Below are 23,962 nucleotides of genomic sequence, written 5' to 3' on the forward strand. Positions count from 1 at the left end.
AAAATATATATTAGATCTATTATATTTAATTCAAATATGAAATTCTGTCAACATTATGATTTTTTCTCCTGAAAACCAAATTTGTCATTCAATGGTTTACAGTATAACACATAGACCTTCATTTTCATTTGATAATATGTATTTTAACAGTAATGAATTATTTGATAAACAAATACTTTTGTAAATAATGTCGCTTAAATTGACATATTTTAGGATTAATCTTTGCGTTATTGATGAAGTATATAGAAACAGAATCCATAAAGAATGTCTTAAACGACAAAATTGAAAATATTGCAAGCTCAGATTTATTGAGCTTATTCACGGGGCTGTACTATAAAGTGCAAGCTACCGAGTACATGACTTGCACCAATATTAAGTATAATTAAGAAATAATATATCCCAAACTGATTGTATCGCTCATAATAATTCGACATTTAACATTGAATGGTATTAAATTCGAAAAGATTTGTTCAAAATGTTTGAAAAAATATTAAAAAATACTACAAGATACTGAGCATGTCCAAGTCATACGTGAATTCAAAGCAAGCCCATATACATCTATTCAACTTCTACATTACCCACAAACTTCTTCAACAAGGCTCCTTCTATCAATAATTGCGGTTTTTTTTTTTGTTTTTTTTGTCATCTTGTTTTTTTTTAATTTTACCATCAACGTTTTGAATGAAAATTAGGGTAGATTTAAAAAAAGTATTTTTTATTATATACTTATAGAAATTATCAAACACCCGTGCCGATTTTGCGACTCCGTAAATATGGTATTGCACGGCCGTGCATATATTTTGACGTGACGTCATTAGCGTTATACAAACATTGTGTAAAGACGCGCTAAATGTTAGCGTTATATACTATAGGCGCGTCAATGAAAACTGACTCTTATTTCACTGAAAAAGGTCTTTATTTCGGGTATGTGATAAATAGAATATTAAATTCGTGTAAGTGCAATACTGAATTTATTGCACTCGTTGAATAAAATAATATTATGCTCGCAAGAGGCTCGCATATTATAATTTTATTCAACTCGTGCAATAAATTCAGTATTGAACTTGCACTCATTCAATATCCTCTATATATTAAATATTGAGAATTCTAACACGACCCGCATTTTCCCTATTGAACATAAAGAACCGAAAGTGTGTGTTATTATGCAATAAAATCACTGTTGATAATATGTACGGAAACAAACCAGACGAGCGTTTCACTTACATAACGTAAGTTTAACGTATATATTTTTATGTAAATTTAGGATTTACGCAAAACGTAAGTTTACGTTAGTTGCGTTTCACTATAATACAGAACGTGCAACTTACGCCAGCAGTAAGTGAGCGTTACTTTACGTTTAAAATTACACAAATGCATATATATATATATATAGCTAAGAAAGTTTAGTGAAACGAAAATAAAACGTATGTTCTGCTTACGCAAACAGTTACGTTCAAACTTGATTTCTGATAACGAAAGTGCGTTAGTGGAATGAAACCCTGGCCCCGTGTTCACTAACAAAAGATCAGGATCAGGATTAAGTGATCCTGATTTTATTTTCATTGTTTTATGTTACTAAAATTAATCATGCTTTCATAGAATTGAATGGTATATATTCAAAATGTAAAATATTGCTGATTTGCAAAGAAACCAAACTATTTTGGGATAAAATCAACAAAAAACAAAACAAATACTAAAATTTTCAGATCAAAATAAGGATCAATTTTAGGATCAAGGTCAATATTTGGATCAACTGTAAAATGTCCGTATCTTAGAAAAATAACAATAAATGTATCTAAAAAATTCATAAACTTGCTATTATTAGTCCAGTTTTATCAAATTAATATTAGATATTTAATCTATGAAGATAAGCAATGAAGAATATTAGAGTTTTTAAATTTGATCCTGATCTTGATCCTTAAATCTTTGTGAACACGGGGCCAGGTGCAATTTAGCTTTAAATATCACGTACGGCAGCATTATATTTGCTACGCCCTCTTGCTACGCCCTTCATCGCATCCGAACTCTAGACAGTGATGTTATTGGGCGATAAATTCACTGTTTGGATATATTATTTCTTAAATATAAAAGGAAAAAAGAAGAAACATTTCCTTACCCCGTAAGCAAAGCACAATGGTCATAATTAAAATGACGTAATGAAGCCTCTCCCCAATTAACGAAAGCATCTATTATGTAGTCACCATCTGCTTGTCCGGCATCGTTGACGAGATGATCTTCTACAAACGGCGAATCGCTTGGATCCTGCGGATATATGATACATTTAACGCATGATGCGTCGGAATATCCATTACAATATGAGACATGATTTTCAACAAATAGTGTTTCGCTTGATACACGCAGATACAAGATACATTAGACAAAATGATGTGTGTAATAGTCATTACAATAAAAGACATGGTTTGGCTTGATACCGGCAGATGCATGATACATATAAAACACATGCTGTGTGGAAATATTCATAACAATATAAGACATGGTTTTCTACAAATGGTGCATCGCGTGATACCTGCGGCTAATGATTCATGTAACACATGAAACGTGAAGTTGGCAGTAGCAGTGGCACAGCAGTAGCAAAAATTATAAAACGTGAAGTTGGCAGTAATAGTTGCACAGCAGTAGCAGTAGCAATATTAACACTCGTAGAGTTTCCAGGGTTTATTGTTGCCAATGTTTTATTGACATGTTCGACTTCTAGGCACGTATGAGGCACTTTGAAGACGTTCAGGTGTGTTGGTGCCAATAGAAATAATGATTTTTTTTACTTCTAGGGACCTTAAAATGTATTTTTCATTGGCCTGCGACTTAATGTTTTATATTCGCAGATTTTAAGGAAATTTTGGTACCAATGCAGATAATGACTATTCAGACTTCTAAGGACCTGCCAGATTATGTGACACTCGCAGACTTTCAGTAATTTTGTATAGCCAATGGTGTTTATGACATGTTTGACTTCTAGGCACACGTTTCATTTCTTTGGTCTGCGACTAATTCTCGGACACTCTGAAACACTTCACGTTTTATAAATTTTGCTATTGCTACTGCAGTGCCCACTGCTACTGCCAACTTCACGTTTTATAAGTTAGCTACTGCTTCTGCTGCGCTACTGTTACTTTCTGTGCTTCTGCTACTGCCAATTTCACGTTTCATAATTTTGCTACTGCTACTGCCAACTTCTAGCTTTATAATTTTGCTACTCCTACTGCTGTGCTACTGCTACTGCTGTGTTACTGCTACTGCCAACCACGTTTTATAACTTTGCTAATGCAACTGTTCTGCTACTGCTACTGCTGCGCTACTGCTCTACTCCTGCCAATTTCATGTTTTATAACTTTGCTACTGCTCACTGCCACTGCTAACTTCCTACCGGTATCTTATACATGAATTTAATCCAGGTTATCGTTACACTACAAATATCAGACAGGGCAGGGTTATTTTACATGAATGTGTATATGTGGTAACATTTGAAACATCCTTTTTTTAAATATGTCACAAAGGGATAATTTAGTTTATACACATGTACAAATTTATTTTAGTTCGATTGTATTGGAAGCTATAAGCTTATAGTAAAGCTCTCGAAATCCGTTCCATGAACCAACCATTACTAAGCAATTAATGTAAAGTTTCTTGCTCAAAGAAACAACGGCTTGCCCCCTGACAGGGTTTGAACCAAAGCGGTCAGAAATTCTAAGACTAGTCCGGCGCGTTAACCACTCGGCCACGCTGCCACACAAAAGTGATGAATTTGCAAATGCCTCTGAAAATATATTAATTTGAAAATTTGTGTTGGCTTAGGATTTTATGGTTAATTTCATCTAATAGAGAACAATAAAGATTATTGGTCACTTAGGAATTAATATCATATCGTATAAGTCTTACTCGTTCCTTTTTTGTAAGGGCTGCTTCAATTTGTAGATTGTCGTTTATTTATTAAACTATGTAAAAATACGAAGAGTTAATCGGTTAGTTCCCTATGAACACTTACATCAGCTATGTAAATTCCAGCAAAAAGACAGGAAATTGTATACGAGTAGTCTGGCCATTAGTTGATATGTTAGATCCACCTGAAAAATGTAATATATTTTCTAGCATTACCCCATTGTTCCCTATTGAATATAGAAGAAACCAAAAAGTGTGTGTGTTAGAAATTAAGAATTAACATCGGTCTTAGCGGTTTATCATGCGTAAGAATTGACCATGAAAAGCCATAGGCTTGAGAGGTTAATTTTCCGCATCAAAACAACAATACCGCGTGTTAAATGCCGATAAACACCGCTCAGACAGATATTATTTCGATTCTAATAAGAGAAATTAAGGAAGATCACTAATGTTATTTTTTCAAGCAGAGATTACTCCCGGTGCTGATTTTTGTATAACGCTGTTCGATTTCGCATCCTTCTGTTGTTAAAATATAGAAATGATAAAACAACTTACAATGACGTCATTACGCTGCTTACGGGTGTCAAAATATTTATTTTAACTGATATGGATCTAATATGTGGCTTTATACGTGAGATATTATTTTAGTATTGTATGAAAAAGATACATTATAAGAACTGAAACTATTAGTTACAATGTTTTTTATTGTTGCTTTAAAAGGCTTTGTAAACTATTTATTCGAGGGAGAAAACATAAGAGGCTCATAAACAAGTAGTCCATAACCAGTGTTTATTAGCCACACCGTATTACCGGCGGCAGTGATGGCAGATCACTGCAGTGATGGAAGATATCTGAAAATTACCGATCGATACATGTAGGTTAAAATTTGGTTGGTTTAATTTTATTACACAAATACGGCCCATTTCATTGCTATAAAACTATTGTCCATTGAATGGAGATACAGTAAGGTAATTTTAGACTCGTTTTTTCCTGTTTTAAGACTATTTTGAGCAGGTTAAAAGTGACAGCCTCGGAAAAATCCGTGAAAATGTCTGTTTTCTGTTCAGTTTTAAGTAAATGGCAGGATTTCCTGTTATCGATATAGACGTTCATCCATTGGGGTCACGCAAGCCAAATATCTACCCCGTGAGTCTTTTCTTGAAAGTTTTACACACGCTCAATCTTGTCAAGTCGAAGAAAAAATGCTGCCGTTGTAGGCAGATACATATTATAAATGCTGCCGTCGATGGCAGAAATACCATGAAAGTGGCTAACATTCTGACAGAAAATCAAGTTCAATCTTTTATCAATTCCTCTTTTCTTTGCGTCCTTTTAGTCGGAATTGAGACGTTAAACTATCATTTCTAATATTTTCTCAAGATAAAAAGTTATTAATGCGGTATGTGCATCGAAAAAAAAGCTTTTTAGCAACGTGCAGTTACAATACAAAAAGTGATGATTTAGTACGACAAAATTGCACTATAATTAGAGAAATGAACATGAAAAACTTCATTTTTCTATATTCATGCATGTGTGCTTGATCTGTTGTGTCTGTCAGTTACATGCATACAATACTATATATGTATCTTAAGTTTAACAGCGCACTCCCTTTTTTAATACATAACATCAATTGCATATTACAGCAAGTAACTTCTGTAAGTGAATATTCATTTGCTAGCATATGACATTATTTTCTCGAGGTAATAATGTTCACCGCTTTACTTACTTACTTACTTACTTACTGTAACACTTTTTAATCTGTTTCGCTATTCAATATGGCCGCCGGATTAGATAATTAAAGCAGGATTATATCCCCAAATTTAGACTCTGAGGTTACGAGTTTGTTTTTGATTTCAAAACTGAATCTTGTTTAATAAATGATTTGTCTGAAAAATGCAAAAACAAAAAAAAGAAAAGGTTATTTCTAAAATACGTTAATCATAACTTCCCTTTAGGGTAAAAAGACACCACGCTAAAAATTACGACATTTAAACATCGAAGATGTCAAGGTATTACAGCCCCTGGACATGGTACAAAAGGATTAATCAGTGTGTGTGACACGACCTATGTATGCTTGATTGGTCAACTGATTGGACTTTATAATAATCTTGAGCGATCTCAATTATCACTTAAAATCAGGGATGCGAGTCAATGCGCAATCAAGCAAGCTGAAAAGACACACTCAAAATACTATTTGTTTTAATAGTACTTTATGAAATTGATAGCCGAAAAATAGGTTTTTTTATCTATTCAATATAATAACAAAAATTATGAGATTTAACAGATTAACATATTTTAAAAGAAAATTGCTTAGTACTTCTAAAAAATATGTTTATAAATTTTTAGATAAAAGATCAAAATATATCTCACTTCGTGAACACAAAAAGTGTTCACTGTGCCACTCGTGAAATATTCCTTTTTGTACTTATTCGGTGAAATATATAGAGAATATTGAATGTGTATAAGTTCAATACTGAATTTATTGCACGAGTTGAATAAAATTATATCATTATGCGAGCCTCTGGCGAGCATAATATTATTTTATTCAACGTGTTCAATAAATTCAGCAATGAACTTGAACGCATCTAATATTCTATTTATCACATACCCCAAAAAGTCTTTACAATATGTTTGTATACCGCTAATGACGTCACATCAAAATATATGCATGGTCGTGCAATACAATTTTTACGGAGTCGCAAAATCGGCAGGGGTGAATTGTCGAATAATCGCCACAGACGATGCAATAATGATAAAAGTAATTTTCCAAGAGATAAATGAGACATATGGAAATCAGATATTACCTCGTTTAACATAAAAGATGTGAATTGTATCAGTTTATTAACTGTGGCAGTGTGTCTGTTTTTTTCTCCTTCAGTCAAAGCATATGTCCTGAAAACAGAGAGAAAACAGTTCGATATCCCGCGCGTTTCTTTATTTGTTAGCCAAGGTTTCAATTAAAAAGGAAATTTTAATCTTATTCGGACGAGAAATAACAAATGATTAAGAATAATTGGTTAAAAAAAAAATTCTTATACAGGAAGAAGAACAAAACAACAAAGTTATTCTTCACTGAATGAAAACATTAGATATAAATGAAATAGAACTATCAATTTTTGCTTGGAAGATAAAATGCATGTAGCAAAGACTAGTAACAAAGTTCAAATAAAGCAGTGTAACAACGCACTTTGGGGTCAAGTGCACTTTGGGGTCCGACCCAAAATGCGTTAGGTACTTTGGGGTCCAGCCCTAACGTGCGTTACGCACTTTGGTGTCAAGTTTGAAACGACCGCACTTTGGGATCGATCATAAAAATACAATCAATAAGAATGAATTTTAGTGATATTTTATGTTCTAACACTATATCGCATTTTTTCTATATAAACAACCCTGTAAACATGCAGTGGTTGGGCCAACCACGGAAAATCGTCATAGGAAAATCGTTGTTGGGCCATGGTTGGCCCAACTCTAATTAACATGTATCATAAATGCAATTGTTGGCCCAACGTCGAACCAACCATAAGTTTACGCCAGCGACATTTCTGCGTTGGCCCAATAACGATAAATATGTACTTTAAAACAGATGTCGGGCCAACGTTTGACCAACGATACATTTTCGTCAAATATGATTATTACTGCACCTTCTGGACCCAAAATTTATTTTTTTAAAACAGATACGCATGTAGATATTTTACTGTATATAAACAGTACACTACAATGAGTAAAGACTAAAGTTTATAAAGTTTTTTTTGAAGCCATGTTCAATATTGTCACATTCAAGAAATACTCATATAAATTAAATGAGAAATGTGAGAAATAATTACTTTGTGAGTCTAGAAATGACCAAAGCCCAGGCTATGCAGTAGTAGGGGGTGTAATTATAGATCTATAGAAATCTTGAGGATCTGATGTATAATCTAAGGCACATGTGCTGGAATAACCATCCTAAATGTTAACAATAAACCTCCGGAATCTTCCACTCTGAACTCTAATTAACCTCTGGTTATGTTATCAATGAATGGAAATAGGATCATTTTGGCACTACCCATCCTTTCCCTCGCTTGATTTCGAAGCTGCGTGGACGTGTTTACAGATAGATCTAAATAAATTTGTATAAGACTGCAATCTCAACACTGAAAAATGTAAGTAGATCTAGAGTTTTTTACTTTAATCTTTTAAATAAACCCTTCTAATAAAGTAATGTATTAAAACCTGCATTTAAAACCTGTTATACTATCCACGTGACCAGGTCATGTGATAATACAAAATGGCGGATTGGTAAAGGATAATACTTTGATGTTTTCAGGTAAACAAGCCAGAATGAATTTGATTTTTGTTATGAAATTAAAACCATTTAAAAATATAAGTGTTTATCAGCTTAAAATATGATAATTAAAAATTTGCATTAATGCATAGTTTTACATCTGAATTTATTGTGATAACTGCAAAAAAATTGCAAGTTAGTACAAACTGACAAACTACAATTAGCACTGCAGTGTTTAGCTGATACAATCTATTTATAATAGGTAATTATGATTGATTATGAGTTATTTGCAAAATTCTGCTTTGTTACTAGACTTTTTAATAGTTACACCACTCATTTCAGTAGAGTGTATACGAAACTTTGTGTAAATTTAATTTGAAGTTGACTTCGCATTAAACACAAATTACTTTACCCGACTGCAAAAATTGTTTTTATTTCATTTCAGACAGCAAATTTATGTCTAATTGGGAGAGCAATGTTCGCCGTGTTATGTCTCACACTTTGTCTCAGGACGTTGCCCTAGAATACAACTTGGTTGGAAAAGGCTCGAAAAAAACATTCGAAAAACTTAGACTTAAAAAAGTCATATTAGGTTTGTATTTTTACTTTCACCGGTGTTAGAAAATTATTTACACCGTGGGTGTAAAATGTGACTCTTTTGTTGTAAATGATCATCATAACACTGTTTGCATTTTGACAGAATTATGCCCCTTTTAAACTTTAAAATTTTAGGTTAAAATTTGTAATTATGTCAAATATCTCTGTTACTATTAAATCTATTGTCTTGTAATTTTAAATATTTCTTTACTATCAAAGTCTTATCCCATAGCTCTTTTTGCATGTTTTCAGATTTATGTGCCTTTTTACTACTGAATTCTAATAAGTAGTGTATATTTAAATAAAATCAGTAAACTGTATAAATTTCAGATGCTGTAAGAGGAAGTAGACAGGGGTCTACTAATAATGAAATCGAGAAGACAATGAAGGAGTGGCTAAGATATGCCAAGGATAGGGAAGGCAGGCGGAGGAAGAGACTGACTAAAAAGATGCAACAACAAAGAGAAGAAAATGAAAATGATATGTGAACAACATTTAGTAATAAATTGAAGTAATTCGTATATATTATTTTCTTTTACGAAAACAAGGCATTGGGCCAACGAAGGGCCAATGTTTATTGTAGAAAACCAGTCAGTGGGCCAACGGGGGCCAACAAGAAGAAGGGAAACCAGTTGTTGGGCCAACAGAGGGCCAACGATAGGAAGGAAAACCAGTCATTGGGCCAATGGAGGGCCAACGATAAGAGAAGGAAATCAGTCGTTGGGCCAACCATATACCAACCGTTGGCCCAACGTTGCCCCAATTAGCAAATTGACATTGGGCCAACGTTGGCATTATGTGTTTGGCCAACAAAGCAAATGTAATTGGCCCAACGTTGGGCCAACTACTGTCTGCTATCTGGGAAAGAAGGAAGCGTGCATTATTCTACAACAATGGACTCGCCGTTCTTATTACCTCCCTTTGTATTTTCAAACCGACACATTGACGGCGCCATTTTGTTCGAAAAATCTGATAAATAAAAAAAAAACAGTTTTTTTCGTTGTAGCTAGAATGTAAGAAAATGGTCTTACTAAGAAAAAAATCCAAACACGAATATCTAAAATTCAGTCGTTATTTATTTGAACAAAAACAATTAAATCAAGAACGTTATTTCAATGTCGCAAATTAACGAGTTTAATTTCACATTTATTTCACTATTAATACTTTGGCGTTCGCTTGAAAATTATAGAGTGAAATAAAATAAACAAACAATATCAACGATTTCAAAATTTGTTATTCTCAAAATGTTTCTACACACACTGGAAAAGCCTTTTAAAAAGAACGTTTCTATTGGAAACTGAGGCGAAAACAAATTTAACCAACAAACCTAAAGTCCAACTATATAATAATTATAATATTTTTCTTGACGTGTTAAAATGTAAATAGATATTGATTCTTCGTGCATTATAGTATATTCTAACACTCTTTGTGATTTTGTCACTATAGACAAAGAAGAATAAAACCGGTGTTAAACTGCAAATAATCACTGGTGACGGACTACTTGTATATTAAACACCGGTTTGGAGAATTGATGCATAGGAATTGACCACGAAGGTTGTAGGCCTGAGTGGTTACTTTTTTCGCACCAAAACAAGAAAACCGGTGAAAAATAACCACCGCTCAGACCAATATTATTTAACAAGATAATATAAAGAAGATCACTAATGTTATTTTTTAAGCGGAGATTACGTCCGGCACTTAAACCAGTGTTTATTGGCAGTTTAACACCGGTTTTTTTCTTCTTTGTCTATAGTGAAAAAATCACGAGGAGTGTAAGAATATTGTTTCAATTTATTATAATTATTTTTTATATTCAATTATTTGTCTCATAGGATATTGTTCTTAAAATAATAGATTTTATTATATACTTATAAATGAAATATTGAGAAATATTGATGAAATAAAATGCGCATTTTCATTTTCCGTATTTTCACTGTAAAAATTTATTTTCACTGCAGTGAAACACACAACATATTTTCCGTATTTTCACTGGTGTGTTGCCGGACTACTTTCTTTTAAATTCTGCCAGTACACAAAATTTAAGGGAAAGTCTTTCAAATTTTAATGTCAAAAAGGAGAAAAACGTATATAATAAACAGAAAATTCAAGTTTTTTTCTATAAATACATGATTTATTTTCATCTTGTGGCATGAAAATTACCATATTTCAATCGTGGCTACCGCCACTCATGAAATATTTATCTTCATACCACTCGATGAAAATAAATCATGTATTTATAGAAAAAACTTGAATATCCTCTATATATTTATATGTATGATGTGTATTGTGTGTAATAATACATTACATAACATATCAACATATCCATATCGATAATTGTAGAGATTACATGTCACACATATTTCCATCTAATTAAATCAAAATCCTCATATGATATGATCTGTTCAGGTCCCATTAAAATCTGGATTTAACCTATTTCTAGTGTTATTAAACGGAGGTAGCCTTTCTGAATTGATTACTTATAGTTTTTTCTATGTTGAATGTTGCAGAAAAGACTTGCATTGAAAGGAATTCAGGCTGTGTCAATCTGCCACCACTGGAAAAAATGAAACGGCTTCAAAGATGGATGCCATATCATAAGAACAAGAATTTGTAACAGAGTTACCAACATCCCCCGCCTCGGGAAAGTTTTATATGAAGCGTAAAATTTCGCTATTTCAAACGATTGAGGTAAGGAGTCCAACATTATGACCAATGCTAGATCTGCAAATGCAACAATCAATTTATTAAAGAAATAAAAATGAAACACGGAATTTAAAAATCTTTATTACATGCTTTTCGGTGGTTTATATATATATATCAGTGATATAAAACTGGTAATTTCACTGTTTGAAACAGTGAAATTACCACTTTGGTAAATTCACTGTTTTGAATTAAGCCCCTTACGTTGTTTCAGTGAAATACCAGCGTGCACAGTACTGGGTACCAACTTAATGACGTGACGTCGTAAATAACGTCACGTTATATTATTATTATTTGGCGCGCATTTCATTTCAGTATTAGGTTTAATGTCTTTTTAAAATGTTTCTTTGCATATAACAAAAAGAAAATTTGTTTAGTTTAGTGTAAGATCGAAATATATTTCACCTTGTGAACACCAAAAGTTCATATTTCACTCGTGGCTGCGCCACTTGAAATATACCTTTTGGTGCTCACTTAGTGAAATATATTCCGATCTTACACTGAACTAAACAAATATCCTCTATAGAACTACATCCCATCATATTTAATATGGTGTTCAATATGACACCAAAAGTTATCTAGTAACTGGCTGACAAAGCAGGATATTTGTGTAGAAATACATTCGCAATTTAAGTACTATAGTAGTTTGTTATATAGAGCAGCAATTTTTAGATATTTAAAGTAGTAAAATTAATAAAACACTTACCCCTTAAGCATCAAACACATATTTTTATTACTGCTACATCAGCATTTAAATGACACTTAGAAATATTGATGCATTTAAGTATCGACTCCATTTACAAGTTTTCAGTGTCGCAGATCGAAATAAGTCGGTACTTAGTATTTATGCAGAACTCAGTTCACACCTTTAAAACTCTCGAACCCAACGTTCGTTGATATGTAGCATACCAACGCACTTGGCGGTCAATTCTTATTAGATTTTGATCCCAAAGCGCGTTTGATCCCAAACTGAGATGTGAGGTTTACCGCACTTTGGGGCTAGATCCCAAAGTGCGTTTGACCCCAAAGTGCGGTGTTACAAAGGAGCATGCCTCTAGATTCCCGATAATTTTCATGAACATTGTGAAAATGCGGGTCGTAACTATTTTGGTGCTATATATCCATCATGCTAAATAAAATGATATTTGTTAATAAAAGTACAATATTGTGAAGTAAAACAAAGAATAACATTCAAAAATTTCAAACGGCACTTACAATCCAAGTAAATGCCCAAAAAGTCACGTAGTAGAAAAATATACGGAATATTATCAAGGGGCAGGACGTGAAGTTGTTGCACACTTGGTTCAAGCGAGCGAATTGGTTGCAAACTTGACAAAATGGCAAACACGGCGTCATTGTTGAAACGGGTGAACGATTTTCTTCCAGGCAAGTAGGTTTCTTTGTTATTTTGAAGTTCATTAGTATGTCTATTACATAATGCAACATATATGCCGCATTCGGTTTAAGGTTTCAGCATCCTAGATTCTGTTTTGATGAAGTTATTGAAGATATAAACTGATCATGTAGATATTTTGAAATTTGACATGTGACTGTTCTGGTCGGTTTTTCTCCTAATTTATTCGAATTTGTAAGTTTTGAACTGCATTTAACAATACACTCCGCCTCACAAGAGTGAACATTTGTGCCAAGTTATATTGAAATCCCTCTAAACATGCAGAAGTTTTGCTCCGGACAAGCATTTTTCAATGACCTTTAAGTGTGACCTTGACCTTTGACCTTGAGACCAGGCCCGGCTTTCACTAACGTTCTCAAAGTAAAAATCTCAGCTCAAATCTAAGATTTTTCACAACTCAGAAATTGAGATTGGACTTTTTCTCAGTTTTTCTTTCACTAAAAGAAATTGAGAAAAATCTCAACTTTATATTGAGAAAAAACTCAACTTTATATTTGGGGACCTTCTCTCACATATATTGAGACAATGTTTGGCTGTCTCAGATTATGTCTCAATGAAACTAAATCATTTTTTTTTCATGGATATTTTCACTTTCTGCAAGGATATTTTTATAAATAAACATAATTTGACCTTTTAGGCAAATAAAGTTCCTATTAATTTCATATATTAAGTAATATATTGACTGATTATTGTGGGTGACATCATGCGCTCTAGTTAATGACGTCATGGAATTATGACGGCACAATAATCATACTGAATTTTGTTTACTTTTCATTTAAAATACTGTTTGCAAAAAAATATTAAGATCTACATTTATTACATGCTTTTCGGTGGTTTATAGAAATATATCAGTGAAATAAAAATGGTAATTTCACTGTTTTAAACAGTGAAATTATCAATTTGATAATTTCACTGTTTTGAATTTAAGCCCCTTACGTTGTTTCAGTGAAATACCAGCGTGCACAGTACTGGGAACCAACTTTATGACGTGCGTCATAAATGACGTCACGTTGTATTATTATTTGGCACGCTTTTCATTTAGTATTAGGTTTAATGTCTTTTTAAAACGTTTCTTTGCATATAATAAAAAGAAAATTTGTTTAGTTTAGTGTAAGATCGGAATATATTTCACCGAGTGTGCACCAAAAGGTATATTTCACGAGTAGCGCAGCCACGAGTGAAATATGAACTTTTGGTGTTCACAAGAAACTAAACAAATATCCTCTATTTATTCTTGATAAATTATTTTCATTAGCATTCAAATTTTCACATATTTGCTTCTTTGTGTATTTTGTTGTACTTTTTTTAATAAAACGAGAAAAATATTTATCACATGCTTTTCAGTGGTTTATAGAAATATATCAGTGATATAAAAATGGTAATTTCACTGTTTGAAACAGTGAAATTACCACTTTGATAATTTCACTGTTTTGAATTTAAGACCCTTACGTTGTTTCAGTGAAATACCGGCGTGCACAATACTGGGAACCAACTTAATGACGTGACGTCGTAAATGACGTCACGTTGTATTATTATTTTACGCGCTTTTCATTCAGTATTAGGTTTAATATCTTTTTAAAACGTTTCTTTGCATATAATAAAAAGAAAATTTGTTTAGTTTAGTGTAAGATTGAAATATATTTCATCTTGTGAACACCAAAAGTTCATATTTCACTCGTGGCTGGGCCACTCGTGAAATATACCTTTTGGTGCTCACTCGGTGAAATATATAGAGGATATTGAATGAGTGCAAGTTCCATACTGAATTTATTGCACGAGTTAAATAAAATTATATTATGCGAGCCTTTGGCGAGCATAATATTATTTTATTTAACGAGTGCAATAAATTCAGTATGGAACTTACACGAATTTAATATTCTATTTATCACATATCACCAAAATAAAGACCGTTTAAAGTGAAATAAGAGCCATTTTTCATTGACGCGCCTATAGTATAACGCTAACATTTAGCGCTCTTTACACTATGTTTGTATAACGCTAATGACGTCACGTCAAAATATATGCACGGCCGTGCAATACCATATTTACGGAGTCGCAAAATCGGCACGGGTGTGTGATAAATTCCGATCTTACACTGAACTAAACAAATATCCTCTATATCTTTATTACATGCTTTATTACATGCTTTTTGGTGGTTTATAGAAATAAATCAATGATATAAAACTGGTAATTTCACTGTTTGAAACTGTTTCAGTGAAATACCAGCGTGCACAGTACCGGGAACAAACTTAATGACGTGACGTCGTAAATGACGGCACGCTGTAGTATTATTTGGCGCGCTTTTCATTCAGTATTAGGTTTAATGTCTTTTAAAAACGTTTCTTTGCATATAATTTTTTCACCTCGTGAACACCAAAAGTACATATTTCACTCGTGGCTGCTCACTCAGTGAAATATATTCCGATCTTACACTGAACTAAACAAATATCCTCTATGTAAAACACCATTTTCAAACACTTCGCCATTTGTAAATTACTGTACGCCATTTGCATATACCAAAACTTTCATTTTTGGAGGCATCAAAAAGAAATGACATTTTTGGAAATATCAAAAAGAAATAGCAAACAGTTTTTAGTATATATATATAAATATATAAATAGTCCGCGGTGACGCAAAGAAAGGTTCTGCATATGGTCCCGATGTGGTTAACTTTTGACTCAAGGTGCATGAAAATCTTTCATGGTGTTTAGGAGATTAGGAGCGGGCATGAGACCCAAGTCACAATTCTTTGACCTGTATGTGTGACCCCGACCTTGAGCCGGCACACCTGGCATATAAGTTCTGCACATTATCTGGATGTGCTAAACAATTGATCCAAGTTTCATAAAAATCCTTCAAAGCTATAAACATATTTTTCTAAACCAGTTGGATTATAAGGACCTATTTAGATCTTTTATTGTTGGCGACCGCGCCGAAGCGTGGCGCCTTATGGAATGAAATTTAGATTTTGTAGGGCGACAGCAACTTCTCGAGCCTTTTAGTCGGACATACTAAAAGCCGATCATTCCGATCGGTATGAGGGTGCTTGATTATTAATTAAAAATGACATGTCGCGATATATACAATGAATAACGACTTGGAGAATTTTGCAATGCAAACATTTTCAAATGAAATAACATTTTCTGTATATTCCAAAAATCTATTTATAGAGGGGTGAACTTCTATCGGTAATTCCCGGTCTCTCCTGGTCTATTTTCACCGTAGGGAACGTGTTACAGTATCGCATTTTTTGGTTACAGTATAGAATTTACAAGATGGATGATTATTTATGGTAAAGGAAAAGGTAGGTGATTTTTATTCAGGTCCATACTACAAGTAGTTTAGTTTCTAAAAGATGTTTTTGTGCTTTGCTTGTGTATTATTGTAATACACCAGTCATTTTTAACCACCTCCCTCACCCCGGGAGAGTGCGGGTTAAAAAAAGAATCTTCTTTTGACGTTTGCGCTGTTCCGGGGCATAAGGCAGGGATGTTATTATCTGAGTATCCCCCGCAGGGCGAATATTGTACAAGAGGTCGGCTTTTAATTCCCCCCCCCCCGCTATTCTCTGGGTGTTGGGTTGATTAGTGCATATTCATGGAATAATAACTTATCACCAATCAACAGCCCTTTCCAAATGAACACTAATATAATAGTATGTAATAACAATAATAAAAAAATAATTATGTAAAATGCATAATTATAATTTAAAAAGTGGGCCAAAAAGGGTCGGCCTTTTGCTCGAAACCAGACTTGCCCGGCCGAAAACGACTAGGCCGATTCCAAAAATGGGCCGAATTATGACCTAACCACTGTGCTACTATTGTAACCGTGTTTTATTCTCAACTATGAGCTGTTATGAGATGTGAAGACTGTTTTGATTGGCTACGTACGAAAAACAAAAATAAAATATGTACGAAAAACAAAAATAAAATATGTATGCAAAACTAAAAAAAAAATATATGTATGCAAAACTTAAAAAAAATATGTTATCAAAACAAAAATAAAATATGTATGCAAAGTTTAAAAAAATATGTATGCAAAACTAAAATAAAATATGTATGCAAAACTAAAACAAGAGGGCCATGATGGCCCTGAATCGCTCACCAGAAACAACTGTTTTTCAGTGATTATAGAAATATCTTTTTCAAATAAACTTGTAGAAAAACAATTCCAGGTCAACTTCAACTTGCCTCTCTAGTTGTAAGGTTTTCCGACACTGATTGTTTTTTTTTCTTTATTGTAAAAATGATAGGAACCGAATTTGGGTCAATATTTATTTAAGATAACATTGGTATACTAGTCAACTCGACCAGAAAGTTAACATTTCAGGTTAATTATCTTACTCTCTAATAGAAATGGGAAAAATGTAACTTTAACTACATAGAGGAAAAAGGCAAAAGGTTGTTTTAATGAAATGTATTCAGTGAACATGAAAACAACTTTACAAACATTGTATGAAACAGTGCAAAATTATTTTCAACAAGTGATAACCAAGTTTGCAAAATGTGATCCTGGATAGAAATTATTGAAATTGAAACTGATACTTAATTAGCACAAACAATTAAAAATGACAAAATACATAAAGACAAGCAAGAAATACTTCTAAAGTTGCCGTGAGTTCACTTAAACTTAAGTTTTGTTCCTCAATGTAAAATGCAAGTTACAAAAGATATTTAAGTAAAATAAGATGAAAAATAATTCTAGCCATATCTACATTTATGAAATAAATTCAAATTTATTACTATTTAACTTATTAGTTTGAGTGTTTTTCTATTGAAAAAATATTTTAATATTACCTAAAAAAAAAAAAAAATAAGAAAAAAAAAATTTTATAAGAAAAAAAAAACCAAAAAAAAAACCGAAGTCCATGTTAGTAAGGTGTAATAATTCTTTAGGTCTTATTTCATTTCCTGTGGGTGACCTACAAATGAACCTGCAATGATGCAATGCCCACAAACAGAAAGATACAAAGCAGGTGAATGACCAAAGCAAACAGGTCATGACATTAAGACATTCAATCTTTTTTTATGCATAACATGTACATACATGTCAACTTTTTTCAATGTTCAAGAGGGAGAATTTACTTCAAAAAGAGGGAGATTTTTTAATTGACAATAGACATAGAATGAATTTTTGAAATGAAAAAGAGGGAGATTTCTTTATTTTTTTAAAAACACCCCTTATTCTAAGCAATATAGTTGAAAAATTGACAGGAGAAAGAGGTTGTCTCCCGCTCAAATTGGGAGAGTTCACATGTATGCATGTACACATACATGTATATAGAAAAATTCCAATATGAGATATTTTCCTTTCATTATTCAACTATAATTTGAAGAAATGCCATGGCCCGGGGCATTTCAGCTATAGTTGCTCCTAATAGGGGCCATAGGGGCTAATAAAATAAATATGAGCAAACTTGATAAAAGACTACAAAATAATGCTACAGACAAAGTTTGGTGATCATCAATCATTAGTTCTGTAAACTAGAACTGTATCCAAATTACACGGATGCCCCCACCGACAACATATATATGGTATATAGTGAAAAAATTAACAAAGGGCCATAATTCTATGAATTTGGTGGCAGCAAAAATTCCTTCCTTTACTACCATCTACACATTAAGGTTGTTCATCCCTGGAAGTTTTAGCAAAATCTGCCATCCGGTTTAAGAGGACTTGCGTTCACAAAATTTAATAGTATATAGTGAAAAAATCAACAAAGGGCCATAATTCTGTTAAATTTGGTCGCAGCTAAAATTCCTTCCTTTACTACCATCTACACATTAAGGTTGTTCATCCCTGGAAGTTTAAGCAAAATCTGCCATCCGGTTTAAGAGGACTTGCGTTCACAAAATTTCTATATGGTATATAGTGAAAAAATCAAGAAAGGGCCATAATTCTGTTAAATTTGGTCGCAGCAAAAATTCCTTCCTTTACTGCCATCTACACATTAAGGTTGTTCATCCCTGGAAGTTTAAGCAAAATCTGCCATCCGGTTTAAGAGGACTTGCGTTCACAAAATTTCTATATGGTATATAGTGAAAAAATCAACAAAGGGCCATAATTCTGTTAAATTTGGTTGCAGCAAAAATTCCTTCCTTTACTACCATCTACACATTAAGGTTGTTCATCCCTGGAAGTAAAATCTGCCACCCGGTTTAAGAGGAGTTGCATTCACAAGATTTCGGGACGTACGGACAGACGTACGGACGGATGGACGGACGGACGGACAAGTGCAACGCTATATGCCCCCCCCCTCACTTTGTGGGGGCATAAAAAATAGGTCTAAATGTTTTTTTTCTATTTTTAGCCCTAGAGACCCCTACAAGGGGCCAATCAAATCAATATGAACACACTTGATAAAAGACTACATGAGAATGCTACATACAAAGTTTGGTGATTATCCACTAGTTAGTGCTGAAGACATTTAAAGGTATTTCTATTTTTAGCTTTAGCGGCCCTTACAAGGGACCAATGACATTAATATGAGCAAACTTGATAAAAGACTACCCGAGAATGCTACAGATCAAGTTTGGTGATCATCTATCAATTAGTTCTGTAGAAGAAGATGTCTTAAGGTTTTTTTATTTTTAGCTCTAGAGACCCCTAAAAGTGGCCAATGAAATTAATATGAGCAAACTTGATAAAAGACTACCCAAGAAGGCTACAGACAAAGTTTGGTGATCATCCATCAATTAGTTTTGTAGAAGAAGATGTCTAAAGGTTTTTCTATTTTTAGCTATAGCAGCCCCTAAACCGGGCCAATGAAATTAATATGAGCAAACTTGATAAAAAAATACCCAAGAATGCTACAGACTAAGTTTGGTGATCATCCATCAATTAGTTCTGTGAGAAAGAATGTCTAGGTTTTCTTTATCTTTAAGCTATAAGCGGGCCTCATATAGGGGCCCAAAACTCGGGAAAGTAATATGCGCCCAAACTTGAAAATTAAAAATCGCACCTAAGAATGCTACCAAAAACCAAAGTTGTGGTGATCATCCCATTCATTCAGTTCTGGGTAGAAGGAGGATGTCTAGAAGGGGTTTTCCTTATGTTTAACTTATAGCGGGTTCCCTAAAAGGGCATATGGGTTATATCGGCAAATGCCTGGTGGGTTCTACAAACATGCCAAGATTGCCTTAAACGGGCAAAAGGTTGGTGATCAATCCCCATTGCATTAGTTTGGGTAGAAGGAAGACGTCTGATGTTTTTTCCTAAATTTTTTGGCTTTATAGAGGCCCTAAAAGGGGGCCAAATTGAAAATAATATGAGCAAACTTGATAAAAGACTACCCAAAAATGCTACAGACAAAGTTTGGTGATCATCCATCAATTAGATCTGTAGAAGATGTCAAAAGTTTTGTTTCTATTTTTAGCTATTATAGCGGCCCCTAAAAGGGGCCAATGAAACTAATATGAGCAAACTTGATAAAAGACTACCAAAGAAGGCTACAGACAAAGTTTGTTGACCATCCATCAATTATTTCTGTAGAAGAAGATGTCTAAAGGTTTTTCTATTTTTAGCTATAGCGGCCCCTAAAAGGGGCCAATGAAATTAATATGAGCAAACTTGATAAAAGACTACCTAAGAATGCTACAAACAAAGTTTGGTGATCATCCATCAATTAGTTCTGTAGAAGAAGATGTCTTAAGGTTTTTCTATGTTTAACTATAGCGGTCCCTAAAAGGGGTCAATGAAGTTAATATGAGCAAACTTGATACAAGACTACCCAAGAATGCTACAGACAAAGGTTGGTGATCATCCATCAATTAGTTCTGTAGAAGAAGATGTCTAAATGTTTTTTCTATTTTTAGCTATAGCAGCCCCTAAAAGGGGCCAATGAAAATAATATGAGCAAACTTGATAAAAGACTACCCAAGAATGCTACAGACAAAGTTTGGTGATCATCCATCAATTAGATCTGTAGAAGATGTCAAAAGGTTTTTCTATTTTTAGCTATTATAGCGGCCCCTAAAAGGGGCCAATGAAACTAATATGAGCAAACTTGATAAAAGACTACCAAAGAAGGCTACAGACAAAGTTTGGTGACCATTCATCAATTATTTCTGTAGAAGAAGATGTCTAAAGTTTTTTTTCTATTTTAGCCCTAGAGACCCCTAAAAGGGGCCAATCAGATTAAAATGAGCAAACTTGATAAAAGACTACCCAAGAATGCTACAGACAAAGTTTAGTGATCATCCATCAATTAATTCTGTAGTAGAAGAAGATGTTTAAAGTTTTTTTCTATTTTTAGCTCTGTTGACCCCTAAAAGGGGCCAATGTAAATGACATAAGCAAATTTAAGTGTGACTGTCACAAGGATGCTACAGACCAAATTTTAGGTAATTCTGCCCAGTAGTTTCAGAGAAGAAGAGGATTGTTGACGCATGACGATGGACGACGTACGCTGGAGTATCCCCCTTTTATACTAATAGCTCACCCTGAGCCTTCGGCTCTGGTGAGCTAAAAAAAATATGAAAGAAAAACAAAAGAATAAAAAATAAGTATCAAAAACTAAACAAAACATAAATTTGCAAATGTCACTTTTATGCCACCATAGTAATCATTAATGAAATAAATATACAAAAAAAATCCCTGTTACGTCATTTTACATCAAAATAGCAACTATTTACTCTGTAACAAAAAGAAAACTCCATACATTAGTCTTAGAGGCCCATCGACAACGCACACTAAGATTGAAGTTTTTTAAGATAGCCGTTTATGTCTTTGGAAAAAAGCAGTCTTAGTTGAGAAAATTCTCAAATGTTGAGAAAAAGTTTAGTGAAAGCCAACTTGAGATTTTTCTCAGGTGAGTTAGAATCTCAGTCAGATTTGGGACAAGCTAAGGTTGATAAATTTCAATTTGAGATTGTCTCAATATGGACTGAGATTATTACTGGCTTGAGAGAAAAATCTCAAGTTGGCGTTCAATAAACTTTTTTCAACATTTGAGAATTTTCTCAACTGAGACTTTTTTTCTCATTAAACTCTCAGTGAGCATTGTTGATGGGCTTCTATGACTTAAATATGGAGTGTTCCTTTTTGTTATGAAGTATATAGTTGCTGTTTTAATGAAAGATGACGCAACAGGGAAAGTAGGTCACATCATCAAAATCTAGGTCAAAGTTCAATTTTACAACTAAAACTGTGCACATGGTCAAAATGTAATTGCTGTACATCAAAGGACAAGAAAGTAGGTCACTGTCCCCTTGGGCAAGACATAATTTTGACCCAAGGGTTTAATAACAATCTTGATACAGGTCCACCAAACAACATTTCAAGTCAAATATCTAAGCTAAAGCTTTCTCCCATTCACAAAACATTTGTTTTATTTTCTGTTTTTACTACGTGTACATAATGAGAATCACTGCCCCCGGACAGGGCCAATTTTTGACATTTGAACAACTTTGGTAGAGGACCTATAGATGATATTATATATCAAACATCAAAGCTCTATGCCTTGAACCTTCAGACAATTTTTTTTTCACTATATGTACATAATGAAAATCAATGACCCCCGGGGCGGGGCGGGGCGTTCTGAAACTGGCTATGTTTTGTCACATGGTACAACTATCGTCACTTGGGTTTCAGTGGTTGCGGTGGTTAATGTAGCAAAGCGTGACGTAACCGCTGTGAGGAGTTTCAGTCAAACCTGGCCCGGCTTTCACGAACTTTCTCAAACTTATACAAATCTCAACTTAAGACTAACTCCAATCTGACTGAGACTCTTACTCACCTGAGAAAAATCTCAAGTTGGCTTTCACTAAACCTTTTCTCAACATTTGAGAATTCTCTTAACTGAGACTGCTTTTTTCTCAAGACATAAGCGGCTATCTTAAAACTTCAATCTTAGTGTGCATTGTTGATGGGCTTCTAAGACTTATCTATGGAGTTTTTTTTGTTACAAAGTATACAGTTGCTGTTTAATGTAAAATGACGCAACAGGGATTTGTTTGTATATTTATCACGTAAATGATTACAGATATATCTTTCTTGTTTTATTTTAAAAACAACAACAAAAAACACCAAGAAGCAAATCTGTGAATATTTGAATGATTTATCAAGAATGAATGTAGATCTTCATAATTTTTGCAAACAGTATTTTAAATGAAAATGAAACAAAACTCAATAAATTTTATTTAGAATGTTTAGTGAGACGTCATAATTTCATGACGTCATTAATTAGAACGCATGATGTCACCCACAATAATCAGTCAATACATTACTTAATAATAGCTGCCGGTTTCTTTTTGCCGCGCCAGTTTTTGGCAAATTCAACCCCTATTTTTACGCGCTTTAAAAAAATGAAAACTATCTTAAATTGTCATATTTACTAAAAGGTTTAAAAGTTAATATGTTTTGTTTTTCTATCTTTAATACTTTTTTGTAAAAATGCATTGAAAGTTTGCATTTGCCATGGCAAAGTGTGTTTTGCCATGGCAAATTAGAATTGCCATGGCAAGATTTTTCCTACTTTTGCCATGGCAAATTTGCCATGGCAATTATTTTTTTAAAACATCACAAAACATTCTAAAACTTATCCTATGACATGTTATTGGTGCTATTGTTATGTTTTTATTGCAATCTCTAATTTTTTTCATTTTGCCATGGCAAATTTTTGCCATAGAAATGCCATGGCAAATTTCTGCCATGGCAAATTTGCCATGGCAATTCCATGGCAAAAATTTGCCATGGCATGTCCATGGCAAAAATTTGCCATGGCAATTACATAAAAGTTTGCCATGGCAAAATATTATCAATTAAAAAAAAAACATTTTTTCTTTGATTTTTTTTTTATATAAATTTATACATGGCAAATGACATATAATATTATAAAATAATATTTAAAATTTTAAAGTTTACGCAAAGAATATCTTTTCAACCTATTAATTAGAATACATTGTATATGACATTTTAAAATGACAATAATTATGAGATCAAGGATCAAATATAATCATTTATGCTAAATGATAATAATAAAGCTTGAGTGGAAGTTATATAACAGAGAAAAATAAGAATCCCTAGAAGAAAGCCCAACACTGCAAATTTGAAAATCTGAGCCTGTTCAATCAATAATTGTCTTCAAT

At 33.3% G+C, this 23,962-nt stretch overlaps 1 long non-coding RNA gene across 1 annotated transcript; it reads right to left on the minus strand.

The window, feature by feature from the left end:
- Nucleotides 1–2,121: 2,121 nt before the first annotated feature.
- LOC132755989 (uncharacterized) lies at nt 2,122–7,474 on the minus strand. Its single transcript, XR_009629274.1, has 3 exons — nt 6,702–7,474; nt 4,004–4,082; nt 2,122–2,262 (listed from the first exon to the last, which is right to left on the minus strand). It is a non-coding gene; the product is annotated as an uncharacterized LOC132755989 (long non-coding RNA).
- Nucleotides 7,475–23,962: the final 16,488 nt, after the last annotated feature.

This window comes from Ruditapes philippinarum, unplaced genomic scaffold (assembly GCF_026571515.1).
Source record: "Ruditapes philippinarum isolate M1 unplaced genomic scaffold, ASM2657151v2 ctg17145_1_1_1_1, whole genome shotgun sequence".
Lineage (NCBI taxonomy): Eukaryota > Metazoa > Mollusca > Bivalvia > Venerida > Veneridae > Ruditapes > Ruditapes philippinarum.